Source organism: Protopterus annectens, chromosome 14.part0 (assembly GCF_019279795.1).
Source record: "Protopterus annectens isolate FY-2018-M chromosome 14.part0, PAN1.0, whole genome shotgun sequence".
NCBI classification, from domain to species: domain Eukaryota; kingdom Metazoa; phylum Chordata; order Ceratodontiformes; family Protopteridae; genus Protopterus; species Protopterus annectens.
In genome coordinates this window covers 676373294-676396949 of record NC_056748.1, presented here as the reverse complement: position 1 = coordinate 676396949, position 23656 = coordinate 676373294, and positions in this window count along the sequence as shown.

The following is a 23656-nucleotide window of genomic DNA, read 5'->3' as shown; positions in this document are numbered from 1 at the left end:
TCATAACACATTGGACATCATGGATAGTTTTAGAGGAGACCCTTGAAGTTATGTGCATGCAGTAATGGCTTGGGTTTAGCGTTGGTACGAACAAGGTTTGCTCTGACTGTGAACCAAGTCAAATAACGTATTTTCATGTTTTGTTTTATTTTTTTTTCTCTTGTCGCTTTATGGAACAGACAAGCAACATACATTGTTTTGCTTGTTTACTACTTCAAGGCTCATAAAACCCCTTTTATTAAGGATGTTACATGATATAATTTAAGAGATGTTGTTTGGGATTGGAGTAGTATGGTGGTAATGCAGACGTCATTGAAATGTTTGTCTAATTTTAGCGCTATATTTGATTGCTTAATGCATGTTGCCAACCTAAAATTACATTCTTTGAAAGGATTTTATATGGGAAAATGTAAGCATCTTTTTGGATTAGTTTAGCTTGTTCAGATAATACACATAGAGGCAATGATATCAGTGTCTTTGTGCTCATTGATAGATTCCCACATGAGTATTCTGTCTAACGTTAATGTGTTTTAAATAAGCTAATGTCTACAGATATTGCATTGGTCCTGGACAGTCAATAATATATTAATGAAAATTTAACATAAGAATGGCACCCAAACATTATGATACAATTTAATGCAGTTAATAGAAAAAATTAGCTTTTATCTGTCAATTAGTCTCCATAGAATCTAAGGCGGTGCTATGCTAATTAAAGATTACATCATTTCAGGATTACTGAAATTCTGCAGATATTTTAAAGAATGGATAAACTAGACAAATAAGTGATCTGGTTTCCCATATCATCAGAACTCGTATTCACACACACTACTACCTTGTCTCTTTATTCATAATTACTATGATGTTCAGTTAATGTAAACTAATGAACACATAGAATGGATTCTATTAATGAACAGTGTATTTCTTACAAGCACTAACATCTACAAGCATTTGATCACTAGTGAAAAATGCATCTATAGGGTAGCAACATAATATTAACATTACTAGTGAAAGACAATTTGTCAAGATAAATTTTGGTAGGGGACTGCTTTGTTTGTTTGAATTTTTTTTTTTACACACAAACTGTTGTCCTATATAATATTGTCCTAGCTAATCTGCATTTTGTGTCTCTGTCTCTCTGTCAGGAAGTATCAAATCGTCATACCTTAATCCTTTAAAACTAGTTCATGTCACTCTAGCATTGAAAATAACATGTAGATGGAACTGTGTAACCACTATATTAGTCACTGAATGCTTCTGTATGAACCTTCATAACAAACTCAAAACATAACTCCAGCTCAGATTCTTGAGATGGTCAAAAACTTCTGTTTATTACATCTCCCATTGCGCCATACTTTATAGAGTATGTTGATAAATACACATAATAACTAAATGTTGGACTGCCATCATATAAGAGGAAATTACAGGCATTTTACTATTTATTCACAGTTTCTCCCCGTAACAAAAGAGGCAAAATTTTTTTGGTTTATTTATTTCATCATTTTGCTCTATGACTGGTAATGACAACATATCTTTATTCTTGTTACCATAGACATATTTAATAAAGTTTTAATTATCAGCAGATATAATGAATGATATGAGAATGTACTGGTACTGCCTCTTTAACCATTATCATATTTTGGCTAATATGATGCTTATTAGACCAATATTTAATTGAATTATACTAACATCATTTACTTTTACAATAAAAATGGAGTGAACTAAAGATTCTCTGGAAGTAGTCACAATTTGACATAAATCCAACTTAGAATTGCCCTGATAAAAAATTCCCTATTCATTATCAGTTATGTAACTATTATCTGTTGAGTGAAGAGTACACTGTATTTAAGTGATGCTTAGCCCACCAATATATACAAACTTACTATTGTCACTATAAATTATCTTCAAGTGCTGATCTACTGTCTTGCTGATTTGTTCTAACTGATGTAAACATTGTTTATTTATCTATTAATTCTAATAGAAATGCTTGCATAGCCAATTGGTGTTTGAGTACTTCTCTTTTGATAAACTTTCTGTCAAGCTATTAATTATTTGTTTTTGTAAAGGTACGTATGGTAATGAGAATATATTTTTGTCAATAAAAAACATTTTTGCTAGTAGAGTTTAAATACACGCATTATAGTTAAAATTATATATCATATCAATTTATTGTTGTTCTCTCAAACTAATTAGCTTATAGAATTTCCATAGAATTCATATTCTGGAGTTGGGAAATTTTGTACAATTCTTTGGAATGATGATTAATCTGATTGGATATTTTTATTCTGTCAGATTAGGAATGGTTCACATTCCATGTCAGTTAAAGGTTTTACTAAAGATTAATCACTTTTTTAAACAGAATGTTTACTTTTACAGGACTCAGTCTACATTTAAATTGTATTTTTTTAGTGGGAATTAGCAATTTGTCATCAGAATATAACCTTTTAAAAAAGATGCACAAGAATTAAATATTACAAATGTTTACTATGATATCATTTTACCACTCTTAATCCCTGACGAAGATGGATTTGACTTTTCTTTCTTTGAATGTCAATGGCTTAAATAACACAAAGAAAATATTTAATGTATTAAAATACTTGAAATTAAACAAAGCACAAGTAGTTTTTCTACAAGAAACTCACTTTAAAACAAATTATAGCTTTAGTTGGAACCCTAATGAATACTTAAAGCTATCTAATTCTTCACATACTAAAAAACTAGAGGAGTCTTAACACTGTGGAAGAAAACATTCTCTCTCCTCAAGTTATTTACAACTATCAAGATAAGGAGGGTCTTCTATCAATTATAATAAAAACATTTAATAACAGAATTTGGACATTAGTTAATTTTTATTGGTTTCCTGGAATTGGAGTAAAAACAATAAAAAACACTTTGAACTTATTATTAAAAATATTAAAGGTAGTCTGATTCTAGGGGGAGATTTTAACTGTTTATTTAATGATTCAGATATCTCTAACAAAATACCTTTTTGTATTACCTCTATAGGGAAATATCTTAAAAAATGGACAGATAACTTACAGTTATATGATTTATTTTATCTTAAAAATTATAGCTCACTAGAATTCCCTCACAGTGATTTTAGATATAAGACTCAAACTAGAATTGATAATATTTTTATATCCCAGGATCTAAAAATAAAAATATCATACTTTACAATAACCCTGTGCCCTATGTCTGATCATAATGCACTTAATTTTAATATACAAACACATTTTAAGAAGTTGTCTTTTACTAAAAGAATTCCAGCCTATATTACCAAATTAAAACAATTTAAACCTTGGTTAGACACAGAAATAAAATTCTTCCTAGATACAAACCTAAACAGTAAAGTAAATGTAGTAATCCTATGGGACTCCTTGAAAGCTTATTTACATGACCAAACTATTACATGGTTTAATAATAAAATGAAGAAATGGGAGTCTGAACTAACTAATATACAGAAACAAATTGTATTAATTAACAATGACAATACAAGACCTTCCTCAAATAAGAAAAAGGAAATTGAATCTTTAAATAAAAAAATATAATGACATTTTAACCTGCAAAACTAATTTAGCTCTGGAAAAAACTAAAGTTAAATTCTTACTCCAGATCTCCAAAGTCTATGTGTAATCTAGCATTAAGAGTAAAAAGAAATTCTATTGAAAATAATAGTGTGAGTGTGATTCTTGAAGGGAGGAATAATAAAAAAGTCTCTGAAATAAGTGATATTTTAGATGCTTTTAAATATCACTTCTCAGAACAATACAAAAACAAAGATTCTCAACAAAGTATTTCAGACCATGGCGTGGACTTTTCTAAATTAAAAAGCTTACCAGAAAATTTAATTAATGAGATTCAGAAACAAATTTCCCTAAAGGAAATTAATGAAAAAATTAAAGAAAGCAAAAACAAAAAATCACCAGGCATATATGGTATTATTAATGAAATATACAAGCTTTTACCATCTTCGGCTATATCAGTTCTACATAAGGCTGTGAATTAATCATACTTACAAGGTATAATTCCACCTTCATTGAGATACTCATTAATTACTCCTATACTAAAAGAAAATAAAGATTCTCATTTGTGTAGTTCATATAGACCAATCTCTTTGATTAATAATGATTATACAATTTTAATGTCTATCTTAGTTAACAGATTTAAAAAATCACTAACACATCTCATCACTGAAGATAAAACAGGATTTATTTATAACAGACATATCCAAGATAACATTCAAAGAATCCTGACCACCATAGATATCCTGAATAGAGATAATCAAGAAGCTCTTATAATCACCATCAATATTGAAAAAGCCTTTGACTCTTTAAATTGGAATTTTCTTTTTAAAATTCTTGAATCATATAAGTTCCCTATTCAATTTATTACTTTTATAAAAAATATTTATAATAATAATCTAGCCTTTGTAAAATTGGGACCATTTACATCAGAATCGATTAAAATTACTAAAGGTACCAAACAAGGTTGCCTGATGTCCCCAATTTTATTTTCATTAGCAACAGAACCTTTTTCTTTGGCAATCCAATATAATCTCAAAATTAAAGGTTTTAATATATATAATCAATTTGATTCTAAGATGATGCTATTTACTGACGATATCTTACTTACTTTAATAAATTCAGAAGAATCCTTACAAGAATTAGATTTATTAGTTAAAAAATGTATTGTATTTTGGGATTAAAAATTAGTAGCTCTAAGTCTAATCACATATTATTAAATAAAAAAACTCAATGATAACATCAAATCGATTATAAATGAAATAGTTGGGGAACAGGTCTCTTCTTTAAAATATCTAGGGATTGTATTATGTGATAATATTGATTTAACTTTAAATTTTAAATTATAACAACATTGCGAACATATTAAAAACTCTTACAGAAAAATGGAATAAATTACATTAAAATTTTGACGATAGGCTACAATTAATTAAATGATACTGCTACCATAAATAAATTACATTGCTTTATCTATTCCTATATTACCCAGTAAATTTATTTTAACAGAAATAAACAGAACTCTCTTGAAATTTCTATGGTATCCAAAGAAAAACAGAATAGCTTTATCAAATAATATTAGGCCCTGGGAACATGCAGGAATAACTTTTACAGACTTAGAATCCTATGTTAAAGCTTCTAATCTCAAAAAAAATATTAAATTGGATTGATCTAAAATGTTCTTCAGCTTGGAAATCCCTACATGCAACTATTATCCTAAATGAAAATAAATTAATAAAAAGTGTCCAACTTGAGGAGCTAAGTAATAAACTTTGGTATGCACGTTGCATCAATATAAAATATAACATTATTAAACCTACAAATCTAAATTATATAAACTATATAATACTTTTAGAAGTTTTGTTAACAATAATGCTGATATTAAATTGTGGATACAACTGCTATACCCTTTTAAAATTACAAAAAAATGGTTTTAATAATATTAGTGCAGATACTGTCAGTAATTGGGAAATTAAAAAAAAATTGTATGCTGGTATCATTGCACAATGAATTTAGATACACTGGATGTGCAAAATTTAAGTAAAGCATTTAATCTATCAAATTCAGATTGGTTAGCTCTTAACAGTATACTCCCATTTGCTTGAGATCTGTGTAGAGCAATAAAGAACTCTTCATTTAAGTCCTTGCCCAAATTTATACTTCTTATACATGAGATACTACATGGAGAATGTAATTGGAAAAATTTGATTTCAAAACTCTATAAAATCATTATTAACTATAAAACTATCCCTAATCAGAAATTTTGGGATTTTATTACTAAGGATTATACATTGTCCCTAACCTCTTATAATAAAGCTAATATTTTATATTCCATAAAATTAACTTCTAACCCATAGGTTTGAAATATTTTTTCCTGGAAATTATTGCATAGAGCCTTCTACACTCCTAGTAAAATTGTTAAATTCAATCTCTCCTGAAAGGTGATATGTTGGAGATGTTCTCTAAAATGTACAGTCGATTGGTCTCATATTTTTTATGAATGTTCTCTCATTCAGAAATATTGGGAAGATATTGATAATTTCCTTCAAGCTTTCTTTACTGATTCTTTTGTATTGTCAAAATCTTAATTTTTTTGTGTATAAATGAATCTATTTCAATGAGTAACAAAAATAAATATCTTCTTTGGACAATTTTGGCAGCAGCCAAAAAATGCATTACAAGAAAGTGGAAATCACACTCCATTCCATTTTTTGAAGACTTCATGATTCTTTTGGATGAAGCAGCATCAATGGAAATAAAAGCTAAAGAGCGAAGAATTTTTCCTAGAAAATGGACTAATAATCCTTGGGAGAAAGTCATCACTCTTATTAAGATAATGAATCTAGATACACTTTCATCTAATTAATCAAACAAGAACCAAGAATTGTTGAATATTGTATAAACTCCTTTATATGTTTATAATTTCTCTTTTTTATTTATTTATTTTTTTTTGTATTCCCCTTTCATAGGTTCATAGGTAGGTACTAGGCTATCGGCCCTAGGGCCTATACAAGCCTAGCCAAAAAATGTACCCTGGCTTTCGCCACCCAAGAAAATTATTTTCCTGTGCCCCTGTCGAGCAGAGCCACAGAAGTGATCCACGGGGTGAATTTCCCATTTCCCATCCAATCATCAAGATTTTTCTTGAAGAGTGCTAATGAGGAGCTCTGTTTGATATAGATAGGTAGTCTGTTCCAGAGTATGGGAAGTCTCTGGGACAGGAATCTATCCCTCCAGCATGTTCTGTTTATTGTGGTGACAAGGTTTAGGTCCCTAGAGCGTGTAGCTCGGAGGGATTGGGATTTCTTTAAGTGGATCATGTCCAACAGCTCTGGGTTTGACATAGCTTTGTATGTTATGCAGAGATCGCCCCTGAGTAGGCGATACGCGACAGAGTAAAGCTGTAGTTTTTTGAGATGGTCTGCATAAGGCATCTGTTTGAGGCCAGCAATCCTCTTTGTGAGGTATTTCTGTGGTCTTTCCAGTAGTTATAGATGTCTTGTGAGGTACATACCAAAAGGGGCGTTGCACTCTATAATGAGTCTAATGAGTGATGAGTAGAGGGGAACAATGACCTCTTTTTTTCTGGATGAGAATCCTTTTGTGATGAGATGAGCCACATAGAAGGATTTCCTGACCACTGTGGTGATGTGATTATCAAAGGAGAGACTACTGTCCACCTCTGTCCCAAGGTCTCTTATCACATTTTTGACATTAAGTAGACTACCAGCTATGTGGTAGTTCATGGGTACAGAGTTTTTACCAAAGGGGATGACAATACACTTTTTGGCATTGAGCTTCAGGCCATGGCTTTGACACCAGGTATCTGTCTCAGTGAGGCCCTTTTGTAGTTTGTCCACTTTGTTAGGAGTTTCGATTATGGCTCCTAATTTGCAGTCATCTGCAAACTTTGTTAGCCAAAGACCTTCTGTGTTGGCCTGCACTTCAGAGAAGTAGATATCAAACAGGAGGGGACCCAGGACTGAACCCTGTGGTACTCCACTTGTCACTGGTCTGATGTCGGATTTGGAATCTGCTACTTTCACCGTGTGGGTTCTGTCAGTGAGCCAGTTGGCAACCCATCTTGTGACATAGGGATTTCTACCTAGTTTAGTGAGCTTATCTATAATTCCAGAGTGGGGGATGGTGTTGAAAGCCTTGTTGAGATCTAGATAAGCTGTTTGAACCATTTTACCCTCATCTATACCTTTGGTGACTGCTTCAAAGAAGTCAATCAGGTTTAGGAGACATGATCTGCCTTTTACAAATCCAAACTGGGTAGGGTCCAGAGTTTGGAGATTACCAATGTCTTTGTTTATGAGTTCCATGATAGTATGTTCCATGGCCTTGCAGACCAGGCTCGTCAGGCTAATGGGGCGGTAGTTCCCGGGGTCCGTCATGGCTCCCCCTTAGTGGAGTGGGATAACCATTGTGGTGCACCATTCAGTAGGTACAAAGCCTGAGGTGAGGCTATGACTGAACATGGTAGTTAGGTAGGGTGCCAGTTCATTCTGTAGTTCATGTAGAACACAGCCTTGGATATTGTCAGGTCCCATGGATGCTGTGTTCTTGGCTTTGGAGAGTGTGTTTTTTACCTGTGCAGCCATGATTATAGGAACTTTGCATTCTTCTGGTATAGAGATGGGGCCTCTAGGGGGTGAGAGGGGGGTAAAGTTAGCACTGAACCTATCTGCTAGGATGTTGGCAATATCAGTTGGTTCTGTATATTTAGTGCCATTGTGCTGTAACTCAGAGCAGATCTGAGTGTTCCCATTTAGATTCTTGACATAGCTATAGAATGCTTTTTGGTTGTCTTTAGAGTCAGTGGCAATTTTGTTTTTGTAACTAGCTTTGGAGGATTTTATGAGGGATCTCAGCTTCTTACTGAGGTTGACCAGGGAGTTCCTCCAGTCATGGGATTTTACTCTTTTTTGCAACAGTTTCTTTTTCTGTTGTAGAGTTTGTTTATGGTAGAGGACCACCAGATTGGCTTCCTTTTTTGGAGGATAACATCTTGGTTCTATTAGGGATAGCATGATCCATGCACTTGTGTAAGTGCTTATAAAGTGCATTTGTGTAGGATTCAGCAGTCATACCTCTATTGTCCATCTGCATGGGTGTCATGAAGTTTGCCACTTCTGTCTTAAGAAGTGTGAAGTTGGCTTTGGAGAAGTTTTTTACAATGGTTTCCCTAATTGGGGTTGGGGTGGGATGTGGATGTCTAGGCTGCTTAGCTTGTGGTCGGAGGTCGGATCTGACCAACGAGGAATTGACCTCTGGTGTAGAACACCGGTTTCCCATGTTGGTAATGACCAGGTCTAGGATATTGCTGCCCCTGGTGGTGGTGTGAATAAGTTGATCCAAGGCATTGGAATTTATGAATTCTAGAAAACATTGAGCAAAAGAGTTGGTACATGAGTAATTTTCCCAGTTAATGGTGGGGTAGTTGAAATCGCCCATTATTAGGGTGTTGGGTTGTACCCTAATACTTTCCAGTGTATCAAGAAATGAGGAGTGTGAATCCTGGGGCATGGTGGGGGGTCTGTAGCAAGCTACAATTTGGATTGCGGTCTTGCCCAGAGTTAGTTACACTTGGATAATCTCGGATGCATTATGCTGTGCAACTAGCCTGGAGGTATGGATATCCTTAATGAAAATGGACACGCCTCTGCCTTTAGTGCTTCTTTCTGGGTTAGGTGGCCAAAAGGTGTGGTATGACTTGAAGCCTAGTAGTGCAGGGGTGCTCTCTGGAGCTTTGAACCAGGTCTCTGTCACTGCACAGATGTCAATGTTCTCCATTTTAAGGAGTGCCTCGAGTGAGTGCATTTTGAGGTTTAGACTTCTAGGACTGAGTAGCATTACCCTCAGATTTTGCTTGCTTGTACCTGTTATGGTGGTGAATTTGTCATTTGAACCTTGCCTAAAAAAGGCACTATAGGGGTGGCAAGAGCCTTAGCCAGTATCCAGAATCCTAAGGGCAACAGGTGCAGGCCATCTCTGGCAAAGCATTGTGGACTGTTGATCATGTCGTCCCAGGCAGACAAATACTGGGTCCCCTTAGAATGACACCAGAAGCTTAGCCAATTGTTGAAGTCAATCATTTTGTCCTTGTACTGTGGTATCATTCTGGGCGATGGCAGGATGCTACTCAGGGTTAGGGTCATACGTGCCTGGGATACAAGATCTGAGAGCTCCTCCATGTCTCTTTTCATGTAGTCCAGGGAGGTACGTCTCAGGTCATTCACACCAACATGGACAATGACAGTGTCATATTTGTACTTAATGTGGAGTGACCTGAGTGCATGCATTATGTGGCAGATCCTGGCACCTGACAGGCAGCTGACAGTAACTTTCTCCTTGTTTAGTCTAGTGAGTGGAACATCAGTGTGCCTGACTATAGAGTCACCTATGACTAGAGTGTTGGGTACGTTGTTATCCCTTATGGGCTGTGGTTGAGTGGCACACTGAGTTTGTGAGCTATGTGTCATTTGGGTTGTGTTGGGGGGGGTGGAGTTTGCTTGCGTTTATGCTTTGGATGTCCCTGATGCTTGGGCAGGTTTTTATTGAGAGCCTCCGCGAATGTAGGTGTGTGTTTTGTGTTTCTATGTGTGTGTTTTGGTGGTGTAGGTTTTGAGGGACTATGTGATGAGTGTGGTGTGGTGCAAGTGTTTACCTTCTCCTCTTGACTGTCTAGTCCAGCCTTGGGTGAAGAGAGCTTTGCTTCCAGTTTGGCAATACAAGTGCATCTCTCACAGGTTGTAGTGTTGGGTGGTAGAAGGAGAGGGTTGTCTGTGTACATGAGGCAATTGCTACATTGCCCCAAGATGCCCAGATTCATCAGGTAGACAGGAGAAATCACTGGGAGCTGACCCTTAGACATGCCTGGATAAGTGCTTATTTATTAAGTACTAAAAGTTGCTTTCCACTAGACAAGTGAGGAAAGTTGAGTGCTGTCGTAATTTGCAGCTTATGTAGTGCTTACAATGAGTTCTGAACAAGAAACTTTATTTTCACTTTGGGGCCTTTTGTAAATTTTGTACATAGTTTGTTACAATTTATCATTTAAATTGTGAAATTATTTTGTTTTTCCCTCTCTATTGTTATTGGAAAATTAAATAAAAAATTTTGAGCAAAAAAAAAAAAAAAGTTACAGAGCAAATCATTAAATCGATAAAATTTGTGACATGACTCAAATCAATGTAACAAACCTCTGAGTTAAAACAGGTTTTAAAGACATAAAACCATTTAGTACTGGATAAGCTAAAGCAAGTAACCTAATAATCCATTCAACTTCAGTTCTTTCTGAGATATTCAAGCTATCACTACCACTTAGGATGGCATTAATTACTTGCAGCACAAAAATATTAAAATGATGATCATTGCCAGCAGACATCACATGTTTAGTGAAAGCATTTGTGGACTTCAATTTTTAATATCATACACATGTTCACTTACCCTCTGCTTAAATGCTCTGTCGGTTTTACCAACATAAAACGAAGTACAAAGCTGGCACTGTGCAAGACATACAACATTAAAAGAAATGCAATCAGCATAGCCATTAAAAGTATAGATTCTTCGTGTTATTGGATGTGTAAAACTGGAAGTGTTCAATAAATATGTATAATACTTACAGTTTCAACAGAGAAATGCACCGATATTCTCTGGTTTGGCAACCAAGGATGAGTGTACATTTTGTTGTATAACAAAAATTTATGGGACTGAGAGTTCTGAAATGCAAACAGTGGAGACATACCAACAAATGATTTTACCAAGTTATCTGTCAGTAAAATAGGCCAATTATGTCTTATAATGTCACAGACAGTAATAATATTTCTAGAGTAAGTACTTTAAAATAAACCATAGAAGTTCCCTAAAATGTACAACAAAAATAATGCCTTTTTAACTAAAAGGCTACAACCCCAAAAGGGAAAAAAGGCAAAAACATTATTTTCTTGTTTCTTACCTTTCTGGGTTACTAACTTAACAACTTGGTAATGCTTGAACAGATCTGCATAAAACTAATATATTTCAAAGTATAGTAAATAACAATAGCATAACACATGAATCAAAAGCACTGTTGTATCTGCTTATACCATTTGTTAGATTGTTTTAGTGTCATAGTCTCAGACAACTTTAAAAAAAAAAAGAGGGAAAAAGAAGCTTAAAGAAAAAGAATTTTTTTAAGTAACACATTATACTGCATGTTTTTCTATGTATTGTAGACATACAGAGTTATTTACAGCTTAAAAAGGCACTTAAGTGAACATTTAAAATGTTTATTTGAACATAAAGTTTAAATATAGACTTCTTAATGAGTTTTGGTAAATATATAGTGTAAAAAACACTACAGAGTTCAGCATGGCAAAAATATTTAATAAAAATACAGGTGAGCGCTTTCCCGATTAACAAATCACTTCATCAGAAAAAGACATAATGAAGGATGCTCACTTATAAAGACAAAACCTGCCAATCAAATCAACAGACTGAAACTCCTTTACACATTTAAAGGCATAGTATCATATAAACTATCAAAACATACGTATATACACACAAAATCACAATAATGTTTCACAGGTCATGCATGCAAAAATGGTTTAGGGGAGACTGTATCATTGATACCAGGGGTCTTATCTGCATTGAAATATAGTATCCATTTTTGCTCTAATGCTTCGGTTTTATTTTTAATGTCACCACCCCTAGTATTAAAGTCAACCAATTCCAACACAAAAAACCTAAAAACATGCTGTTCGCCTACTTGCTGGATATGTTTAGCTAAAGCACTGCTGCCTTTTGCATTTCTGATGTCTCTAGTATGCTCAAGAATACGTTCTCGTTGGGTACGATCGGTTTTGCCAATATAGTATGCTGGACAACTTATGCAAAAACAGAAGTAAACTAGGTTCATATATGTACAATCAGCATAAAAAGAAAAATCAATAGAAAAAATTAAGTGTAGAATGTATAAAACATATCCCACTATAGATATATTTACAGGCACTACAATGTCTGCAAGAATAAGTGTCAAGTCTTTGTGAAATGACAGAAGAGGAGACCTTTTGTGTCTTGTAACATAACTGTCGCTTAAGTGATAAATTACTTTTAAAAGAAAAACTAGGTCTATCAGTTACCACATTTTTTAAATCCTTGCTAGCACACAAAATATTCCAATTCTTTTTAATAATATCATAGAATAGGGTGAATTTACAGTTACCCATCCAATCATTTAGATTACATTTGAAGAGGGCAATGAGGTGCTCTGTTTAACATAAAATGGGAGTCTGTTCTAAAGGTGTTGTAACCTCTGGGAGACAAATCTGTCCCAACAGCAGGGTCTATTAAGGTCCTGTGTGCCATTTGACTTGTGGATATGCAGCATTTCTAATAAAGCAGAGTCAGAGTTTGCCATATACGCAAGGCAGACATCACCTCTGAGTGGTCTGTATGGAACAGAATAGAGTGACAATGATTGCCACTGACCCACATAGGAAAGATGCTGAAGACCTTGAATTTTCCTTGTGAGGAACCTTTGTGTTATTTCAATTTGCTAAACGTGCTTGGAAAGGTACATACCAAAAGGGGTATTGTACTCAGCTATTGGCCTAATGAGGGAAAGAGTACAGGGATATTATAACTTCTTTTTTTCTGGAGGCAATACCATTACTTATGAGATGAGCAAAATAGAATGCTCTTCTTACCACTATGCAAGCATGGTGATCAAAGGTAAGGTTGCTGTCAACCCGTGTGCACAGGATTCCCACCACTGAGTGCATACATAGGGTGTTGCTTTTAATGTGGCAGTTAGCAGTAACATCACCCTTACTAAAAGGGATGATAATATATTTTTTTGCATTCAGTTTAAGGACATGACTTTGGCACCAATCATTTGTCTGCATAAGACCCTCTTGTAAGATGTTGATATCATTTGGAGATTCTATGACCACTACTAGTTTACACTTATCAGCAAACTTTGTCAGCCAAAGACCTTTAGTTTTTGCTTGTACTTTGGAGAAACAGATTAACCCAGTCACTGGATGAGTAGTTGATGTTGCCCCAAACCATGGTATTCATATGTATCTTGATAGACTCAAGTAGATCCAAATAGGCAGAGTGGGTGTCTTGATTCATGGAGAGGGTCCTGTAGCTGACAATGACTTGAATAGGTATCCTACCCACAGTTAAATTGCACCTGAGGTATCTCCAGGTAATCATACTGTTTAACTAGTCTGGAAGTGGATTTATCTTTAATGAATATTGATACACTGCTTCTTTTAGTTTTCACACCTACAGTTTGTGGTCTGAACGTGTGGAAGGAGGTGTCACCCAGTATGGCTGGGTTGCTTTCCACAGTCTTGAACCAGGTCTCTATGACTGCACAAATGTCTGCATCATCCAAGATGAGGGCTGTTTCCAGTGAGTGCAGTTTCATGCTAGGCTCCTAGCATTTAGCAGCATAACCTTGAGGTTGTTTTTTCAGGAAATGTTTATGTTAGGAGTTTTGTCCTGGTAACTTTGCCTAAAAAAGACACTATGGGGATGGCAAGAGCCTTTACCAGTAGCAGAAATATCAGGAGTGACAGATGAAGACCATCTCTAGCAAAGCATCAAGGTCTATAGATCATATCATCCCAGGCTGACAGAAACTGGATCCCCTTAGAATGACACCAGAAACTAAGCCAGTTATTGAAGTCAATGATTTTCTGTTTATATGGTGGTATCATCCTAGGTGAGGGTAATATGCTGCTTAAGGCTAGAGACATATCTGCATGTGACACATGATCATGTCCCTCTTCATGTAATCCAGGGAGGTATATCTCTAGTTGTTCACAACAACATATATTATGACTGAATCATAATGGTACTTGTTGAGAAACTTGAGTGCCTGCGTTATCTGATGAATCCTGGCACCAGAAAGACGGCTGACTGTGACTTTCTCCTTGTTCAGCCTGGTGAGGTGGATGTCTGTATGCCTCATTATAGAGTCTCCTATGACTAAGATATTTGAAGCAGCTGTGCATTGCTTTATGGGCTTCGATGGTGAGACACTTGTGTTTGTGTCATTATGTGCATTGTGTGTTTTGGGTGTTATGTTTGGTTTAGTATGTATGTGTTTTGGAGGTCTTTGGTGTTTAAGCAGATTTTTTGTGAGCACCTCTGCATATGTTGGTCTATATATATATATATATATATATATATATATATATATATATATATATATATATATATATGCTGTGCTTTATGAGTAGGAGTTGTGGTAGGTGGGCTGACAATCTGCACTGTATTGTGATCTATTGCACAAGAGATCTGTGATTCCAGATTCATAATGAAGGTGAATCTCTCACAAATAGTACAGGAATGATTTAGAAGTAGGGGGCTGTCAGTGTACTTAGATCCATGTCAACCAGGCTGGTAGGAGAATAGGAGGGAAACTAACAGTTCATGGTCCCAGGAATAATTTTGGTTTGGCTATAACAGTTGAAGAGGGAATACATCAGAGGCAGGTATTAATAGGTTTAGGCAAGAGGTGGTTTAGGTAATATTTGTAAGGCTAGAGAGCAGGTGTCTGTAACTGGCAATCCCTCTGCTTAGTAGTGCATGATGCTGCGTGATGAGCAAACAGGTACAAATGAGCAAAAACCTGTTCAAACATTGGCTATTTAAAGCAGAAATAAAGAAACTAGCCAAAGTGCAAATTATCCAATCAAAACACCCTAAACAGAGCTCTGCAACAGTAACTCTAGGTAGATCAGACCAAACTGTACCATCCTGCCATGAGGGCACACCAGTGGGTGTGTCAACCAGGTTAGACTTACAAAGTGTAGAAGTAATTGTTTCAATGTTTTAAATGTATGTAAGCAGCACACATTTCAGTGTCTGCACAGTAACATCCAGCTTCCACTGCATTTGTTGAAAACTGTATATTATTTAAGCAATAACCCATCCCTGGCCAAAGCCCAAGTGGCCAAACAAAAACAACCGTGGGTAAATCCAGCATTACCCACACCCAGAAGTGGGTTATTGCTATTATACAATGACATTATTTAAGAAAAACATACTTACTTTTCTTAAATAATGGCATTGTATAATGTCTCCTTGCTGCCCTTCCCCAGCAGTCCAGTATTCTGCGGCAGTTCTGATGTACTGTGCATGCGTATGGTTATGCAGTACATCAGAGCTGTGTGTGGAAGCAACGGAGAAAAGAAGATCTCCGTTGCTTTTGAAAAAGGTGTCTCACTATGTTAAAAGAGTTTATCATAGCGAGATACCTTAAAAAAAAAGCAACAGAGATCTTCCTTTCTCCGTTGTTTGTTTTTAAAGCTGTCTCGCTATGTTAAACAAGTTTCTAATCCGGTTCTTTTTTTTAAGATATCTTGCTATGTTAAACTCATTTAACATAGTGAGATAACAGCAACGGAGCTCTTCCATTCTCCGTTGCTGTCCAACACCAAAAAAAAGACTTATACTAATGGAAAAAGTCCTGGTGACTGGACCTTTTTCCATTAAAGTCTGATTTACAACAGGCATGCTGACCAATCAACATGCACGTTTTGAAATATTAATGGGGTAGGTCATTGTATAATGCCATTAAATAGTCTCACACATTTTAAGGATTGTGACACAAAATGCTTTACAGACTGCATGTCTTAGATTATTGCTCAGATAAGAGAAGAATGAACAACATACAGAGACAAGACAGAGCTGTATTTCTGCAAAAATAGTCATAAATGGTTGTGCAATCACTCATTGCACTACATCTGAAATTAATACATGTACAAACAACTCAGAAGTGTACAAGTGTCATATGTGTTTTTAATACCGTGGATGATGTTGCACTTGCTTGTATGCAAACTGTATATGTGTTTGTGTGTGTGTGTGTGTGTGTGTGTGTGTGCGTGTGCATGTGTGTGTGTGTGTGTGAGTGTGTGTGTGTGTATGTGTGTGTATACTTGTTTCACATTAAGAGATTATTTTACACCAGCATGTGGAACACTGTTATAACCAACTTCTCCTCAACCGACACTCTCCAAGTCAGACTTGTGCTGTGGTGCTTCCGTTAAATACAATGGTTTCTAATCAGTGTACTCTGGTTTGAGTTTTGTTCTCACTGTAGTCAACTGGTGTGTGTGTGTGTGTGTGTGTGTTTGTGCACTTGCTTGATATTAGAGAGCATTTTGCACCAGCATGTGGGACACTGCTATTATCATTTTCCTCTTACCAGACTCTGCTGATGCCATCAGCTATAGCTGATTTGCAGATGTGCAGCATTTCCATCAGGGCAGGGTCATAGACTGGCCTGTAGGCAAATTCACCTCATCCTATACAATACAGATTACAGTGACAGGGTTTTCAGTCTATCCACATAAAAACAATAAAACAGAGTGGATCACGAACTGCAGAACTCCACTTTAATAAAAATGTAGTGCTTTCATCAGAACTGTTTTCAACTTCTTCATAACACCAACATACAACAGTGAAATGTTTAAATAGATAAATAACAGTCACATGATACCAAAACCACTCTCATCTGTGCAATTTAAAAATATAGTCTTCCAAAAAAAGTTTTTCATAGTTCAAAACCTTGCTTTTTACAAAAAACACTTAGATAAAATATGTGTATAAAAACACATACATACTGTATGAACACAAATAGCAGCATTGTGATAGCTAAAAAAGCTCATAAACACAAATATAAGAAAAAACATATTCTGCCTTTCATTTCAAGACACTGCTGATTGAGGCAGACTCATTTAGCCCAGGGGCCCCAGTGCATTACTCCTGAGTTGCCAATTCAACTCCTAATATTCTAGGAGCAGTTCATGAGGTCCACCCATTTGATTCAAGCCCACATTTTCTATACAAGTGTATTTAAAAGAATGTGTGGGATTTTTTCTCACGTTTTGCAATAGCATTTCTTTCATCATTTTTGTTTATGTCATATTGGTGCTGATAGATACGACTTTTAAATTAATTCTTGGTCTTACCAATGTAAAATGACATTGTTGACACTCAGCAAGATACATGATATTATTGCTCTGGCAGTTCAACTTCTGACAAAATTTTTCAACTCCCCATCTGGGTATACAAATTTCTTCACCTTCCTTTACCTACCTACATTGATTACAATGTCCGCATTTAGACTTGGCCAGGATGACTTTTTTTCTTTTGTCTTTCAAGCATGTTTTTGAAGTATACATCTTTCTTATACACCATAACAGGGTCCTTCCCCATTTTCTCCACATACTCACTGTCAGCCCTAAAGATGTCTCATTTATGCTGTATTATGTCCCTAATGCTGCCAAAATGTATGTTATATGGCAATATTAGGGCTCTCAGGAAAATGACTATATCTCTCTTACCATTCATAGTAACTAAATCACCACCTGTCCCAAGTAGTGGCTTAAAAATGCTTTCCTGTCTTTTTCTGATGTCCTCCCAAAAATATTATCCAGGAATATAGCTGGATACCCTCTACTGATCAACATATCATTCAAAATTGCCCATTGTGTTGCAGGGAAGCCAACTAGCTTATCAGTGGGAGTGGTAAGCATCAGGTAGACTATCTACCATGGGATGAGTGGGTTTTGGCCCATAAATTGTAGTTTATTGGCCATTTAGGCAGTTTTCTGTCTCTTTCAACTTCCTGGCTTAAAAGCCTGTATTTGCACTTGTTCCCCATGTTTCCTGTAACTAGTTTAGTCCAGGTACAGATTTGCTGTATCCAGGACTCTTTGTAAGCTTCTGAGACCTTCAAGCCTTTCCGGGTTGGAGGGAAGTCTTCTAGCTTATCAGTGGGAGTGGTAAGCATTAGGTAGCCTGTCTAACACAAGAGGAGTGGTTCCTGGCCCAGAAATTGTAGCAACTGGCTGTTTGGGCAGTTTTTTCCCACCTCTTTCAACTTTCTGGTTTAAAAGCCACACTTGTGCTTGTTTCCCACCTTTCTTGTTACTAGCCTAGTCCAGATACAGAGTTGCTGTATCCAGAACTGTTGGTAAGCTTCTGAGACCCGCAAGCCTTTCTGTGTTGGAGGGAAGCCTTCTAGCTTATCAGTGGAAGTGGTAAGCACTAGGCAGCCTATCTACCACAAGAGGAGAAGTTCTGGCCCAGAAATTGTAGTTTATTGGCTATTTGGGCAGTTTTTTTTTCCATCTCTCTCAGCTTTCTGGTTTTAAAGCCCATGTTTGCGCTTGATCTCCACCTTTCCCATAACTAGTCTAGTCCAGGTACAGATTTGCTGTATCCAGGACTGTTTGTAAGCTTCTGAGCCTCCCAAGCCTTTGTGTTGGAGTGCAGCCGTCTAGCTTATCAGTGGGAATGGTAAGTACTAGGTAGCTTGTCTACCACAAGAGGAGTGGTTCTTGGCCCAGGAATTGTAGTTTATTGATCATTCCGGAAGTTGTCCATTTCTTTCAACTTTCTGGTTTAAAAGACCACATCTGCATTTGTTTCCCATCTTTCCTGTAACTAACCTACTGGAAATTACTAGAAAGCCTTAAACTGATACAAGCCTTCTAGCTTAAAAGAGAGACTTTGGAGTGATTATCAGTTTTCTGTACTTCCTTGCTGTACTTAACTGTTTTCCACCTAAACACTGATTTTCCAGCATTTATTGTGATTTAAAAGCATGTTTATTTCACATATTGTACTTATTTAACTGCCTGCACTTTTAAAAAGTTGAATTTTGTTTAAATAAATTGTTTAACTATTGTAGGCTACACACTAAAGTGAAATAGCCTTTTTGGATCGCCTGTAGTCGTTTAAAGCTGTTTTAAGTGTACTTTTTACTGTTTTTGCCTTATCTTTTCAAAAAAAAAAAAATATTGTTTCCCACCTTTCTAAGCTAGTATAGTCCAGTTTTCAGGCTAGTGCTGAATTCAGGGCTGTGTTACAAGTTTCTGAGTTGTCCATACCTTACTTGGATAGAGGGAAGTTTCTCTGTTCACCTATGAGAGACGGGAACTTTGAGCAGCCATCTGTCGCTGGAGATGTGGTTCCAGCCCAGAAGTTAGTAGTTTAAAAACCGTGTTTGTACAGTTTTGTGCGCCGGGCAGCATTGGTTAGCTAGGGTTAAATTATTCCTGGCTCCACTAAATCTCCTCTTCAGTTTTTCACTTGAAACTAGTCTAACTCTCAACCTAAGCACTCAAAAAGCATCCTACAGTCCAGCACTTGCTCAGACCTAATAGCAAGCACTAATATACCCCGGCACTTGACTGCCCAGTAGGGCAAGGCTCTTTATCAACCCCTCACCAACCAAGTGACTAAGCAGCTCACCCTACTATTCAGGCATGACCAAAGGGCAACTTCAGGTGTACTCTCCAGTCCAGCTGGTGAATGTAGGTATCCTGAGGCAATGTTACAACTGCCTCATGTACACAGCCCTCTCCTCCTACCACAAAACACTAACATATGCGAGAGATGCAATTATACAGCCAAACTGGAGGCTAAGGTCTCTCCACCCAAGACTGGAACAGATAGTCATGAGGAGAAGGTTAACACTTGCACCACACCTCCAGCCTCACATAGACCTACTAAACCAGCACTGGCAAAAAATACACATAAATACATTAAATCATACTCGGAGGGTCTAAAAAAAAACCTGCAAAAGCATCAGACAGCTCCAAAGCAGACACCCACAAAACCTGCACCTCACGTCACAAATCAGACAACACATAAAACACAAAATCAATATGCCGCACAATCACAGCCCTTAAGGTGAAATAACATATTTAACACACTAGTAATAGTTGACTCAATAGTCAGGCACACTGACGCCCCACTCACTAGGCTGGACAAGAAGGTTACTGTTAGCTGCCTGTCAGGAGACTCTGCGACATAACACAAGCACTCAGGCAACTTCAGAACAAGCACAAATATGACTCTGTCATTGTTCATGTTGGTGTGAATGACCTGAGACGTACCTCCCTGGACTACATGAAAAGAGACATGGAAGAGCTCTCTGATCATGTAGCCCAGACGGATATGACCCTGACCCTGAGTAGCATCCTGCACTCATCAAGAATAATACCTCAGTACGAAGAACAAGATTATCAATTTCAACAATTGGCTAAGCTTCTGGTGTCATTCAAAGGGGATCCAGTGTCTGTCAGCCTGGGATGACATTCTCGACAAGCCATGTTGCTTCACAAGAGAAGGCTTGCACCTGTCACCCCTTGGCTTTTGAATACAGGCCAAGACTCTTGCTGCCCCTACAGTGCCTTTTTTAGGCAAGGCTCAAAATTCTAACCCACCTCCGTAAACAGCACAAGTAAACAAATGAGGGTTATGCTACTCAATGCCAGCAGTTTAAATCTCAAAAAGCATGTGCTCGAAGCACTCCTAAGTATGGAGAACGTTGACATCTGTGCAGTAACTGAAACCTGGTTCAAGGCTCCAGAGAGCACTCCAGCACTACTGGGCTACAACTCATACCACACATTTTGGCCAGAGAACACGGACCAAAACACAAAAGGAGGGGGTGTATCCATATTCATCAAGGATACCCACACCTCCAGGTTAGTGGCGCAGCATGATACCTCTGAGATCATCCATGTGCAACTAACATCGGGCAAATCTGCAATGCAAATTGCGGCCTGCTACAGATCACCCTCTATGACCCAGGACCACCACTCTGCCTTTCTGGAGACACTGGAAAACATGAAGGTACTACCAAACACCCTGATATTTGGTGATTTCAATTACCCTACCATTTACTGGGAAAACTACTTTAGTACAAACTCCCAGGCTCAGCACTTCCTGGAATTTATCAACTCAAATGCCCTGGATCAGCTGGTAAACTCCTCTACCAGAGGTCACAACATATTGGTCCTGGTCATCACCAACATGGGTGACAGGAGTTCCGTACTGGATGTCAACCTGTCACTGGTTAGATCAGACCATAAACTAATCACCCTGGATGTCCACAGCCCACCACCACCCCCAACCAAGGAAACCACAGTGAAAAACTTTTCTAAAGCAAACTTCACCTTACTTAAGGCAGACGTGGTAAGTTTCTCATCCCCCACGCTAAAGGATAACACTGCCCAAGATGTAGAATCCTTTACATTTGCACTCTATGAGCACCTACAAGGATGCTTGGATCATGCCATCCCTAGCAAAACCAAGACTCACTGCCCTAAGAGAAGGAAACCAGTCTGGTGGACCCCTGCCATAAACAGGTTATACAACAAAAGGAGGAAACCAGTTCAGAAAAAAAGCAAATCCCAATAAGGAAAGACATCCCTGATCAGTATCAGTAAGAAGCTAAGGAAAATAGCCAAGGATTTGAAAGATAACCACAAAGCCTTCTTTAGCTTTGTCAAGAATCTAAATGGCAACTCGCAGATATGCTCTGAGCTAGTGCAAAATAGCATGAAATATACTGAGCCTACTGATATTGCCAACATCCTGGCAGATAGATTCAGTGCAAACTTCACCTCCCTCTCACCTTCAAAAGGGCCCACAACAATACCAGAAAAGTGTAGTGTCCTGGAAATCACAGAAACACAGGTGAAAACAGCCCTTTCAAAAGCCAAAAACACAGCATCAATGGGGCCCAGGCTGCATCTTGCACGAACTACAGAACAAACTAATCCCCCACCTAAACATGCTGTTCAACCTCAGCCTCTCCACAGGCTACATGCCCATAGAATGGCGCACAGCAATGGTTATTCCTCTCCACAACGGAGGGGCCACAACAGACCCTGGTAACTATCGCCCCATAAGCCTGACTAGCCTAGTCTGCAAGGCTATGGAGGGCATCATAATGGAACTCATTAACAAAGACATTGGGAACCTCCAAGCACTTGACCCGACCCAGTTTGGCTTTGTTAAGGGCAGATCATGCCTACTAAACCTGGTTGACTTCTTTGAGACAGTCACCAAGGCCATTGACAAGGGAAAGGTGGTTCACACAGCCTACCTTGATCTCACCAAGGCAATCGATACCATTCCTCACTTGGGTATTATAGAAAATCTTACCAGCCTGAACATAAACCCTACGTCATAAGATGGGTTGCAAACTGGCTTACAGACAGAACTCACACTGTAAGAATAGCGGGCTCCAGGTCCGACTCTAAACCAGTCACAAGTGGTGTCCCACAAGGCTTGGTTCTGGGACCCCTACTGTTTGGCATATATTTCTCAGAAGTACAGGCAAACACAGGAGGACTATGGCTAACCAAGTTCGCCGATGACTGCAAACTGGGAGCCATAATTGACTCACCGGCTGACACGGACATCCTTCAAAAAGGCCTTACTGAGACAGACACCTGGTGTCAAAGTCATGGCCTCAAGCTAAATGCCAAAAAATGCGTAGTCATCCCATTTGGGAAAAACAAAACACCCACAAATTATTTCATAGGTGTCAGCCCCCTAAATACAGAAGAGGTAATAAGAGATCTGGTGACCCAGGTAGATAGTAATCTCTCCTTTGACAATCATATTGCCAAAGTAGTTAGGAAATCCTTCTATGCGGCCCATCTAATTACTAAGGGTTTCGCATCTAGAAATAAAGAGGTTATGGTGCCTCTCATCAGACCCGTCATAGAGTACAATGCCCCATTTGGGCTGTACCTCACAAGACACTTCTAACAGCTGGAAAGACCACAAAAGCATCTCACCAAGAGGATGACTGGCCTCAAACATATGTCCTATGCAGCCTGACTGAAAAAACTCCAGCTGTACTCAGTGGCATATTGCTTATTCAGAGGTGATCTCTGCCTGACTAACAAAGCCATGTCCAACTCAGAATTGATGGACATGCTCCACCTAAAGAAATCCAAGACACTGCTAGCTACGCACTCTAGTGAGCAAAACCTCACCAGAACAATAAATAGAACATGCTGGAGGGATAGATTCTTGTCACAGAGACTCCCCATGCTTTGGAACAAAATCCCTAACTACATTAGGCAGAGCCCCTCACTAACACTCTTCAAGAGAGCTGACGAGTGGATGGGCAACAGAAATTGCACCCCTGGGATCACTTCAATGGCTCTGCTTGACAGAGGCTCAGTTAATTAATCAATGGGATGGCGAAAGCTGACACACTCTGTCTAGGCTTATAAATGCCCTCAGGCAGATAGCCTAGTACCTACCTATGAACCTATGTTCACTAAAGGTAGACTTTCACCATCTGGCCTTTGACC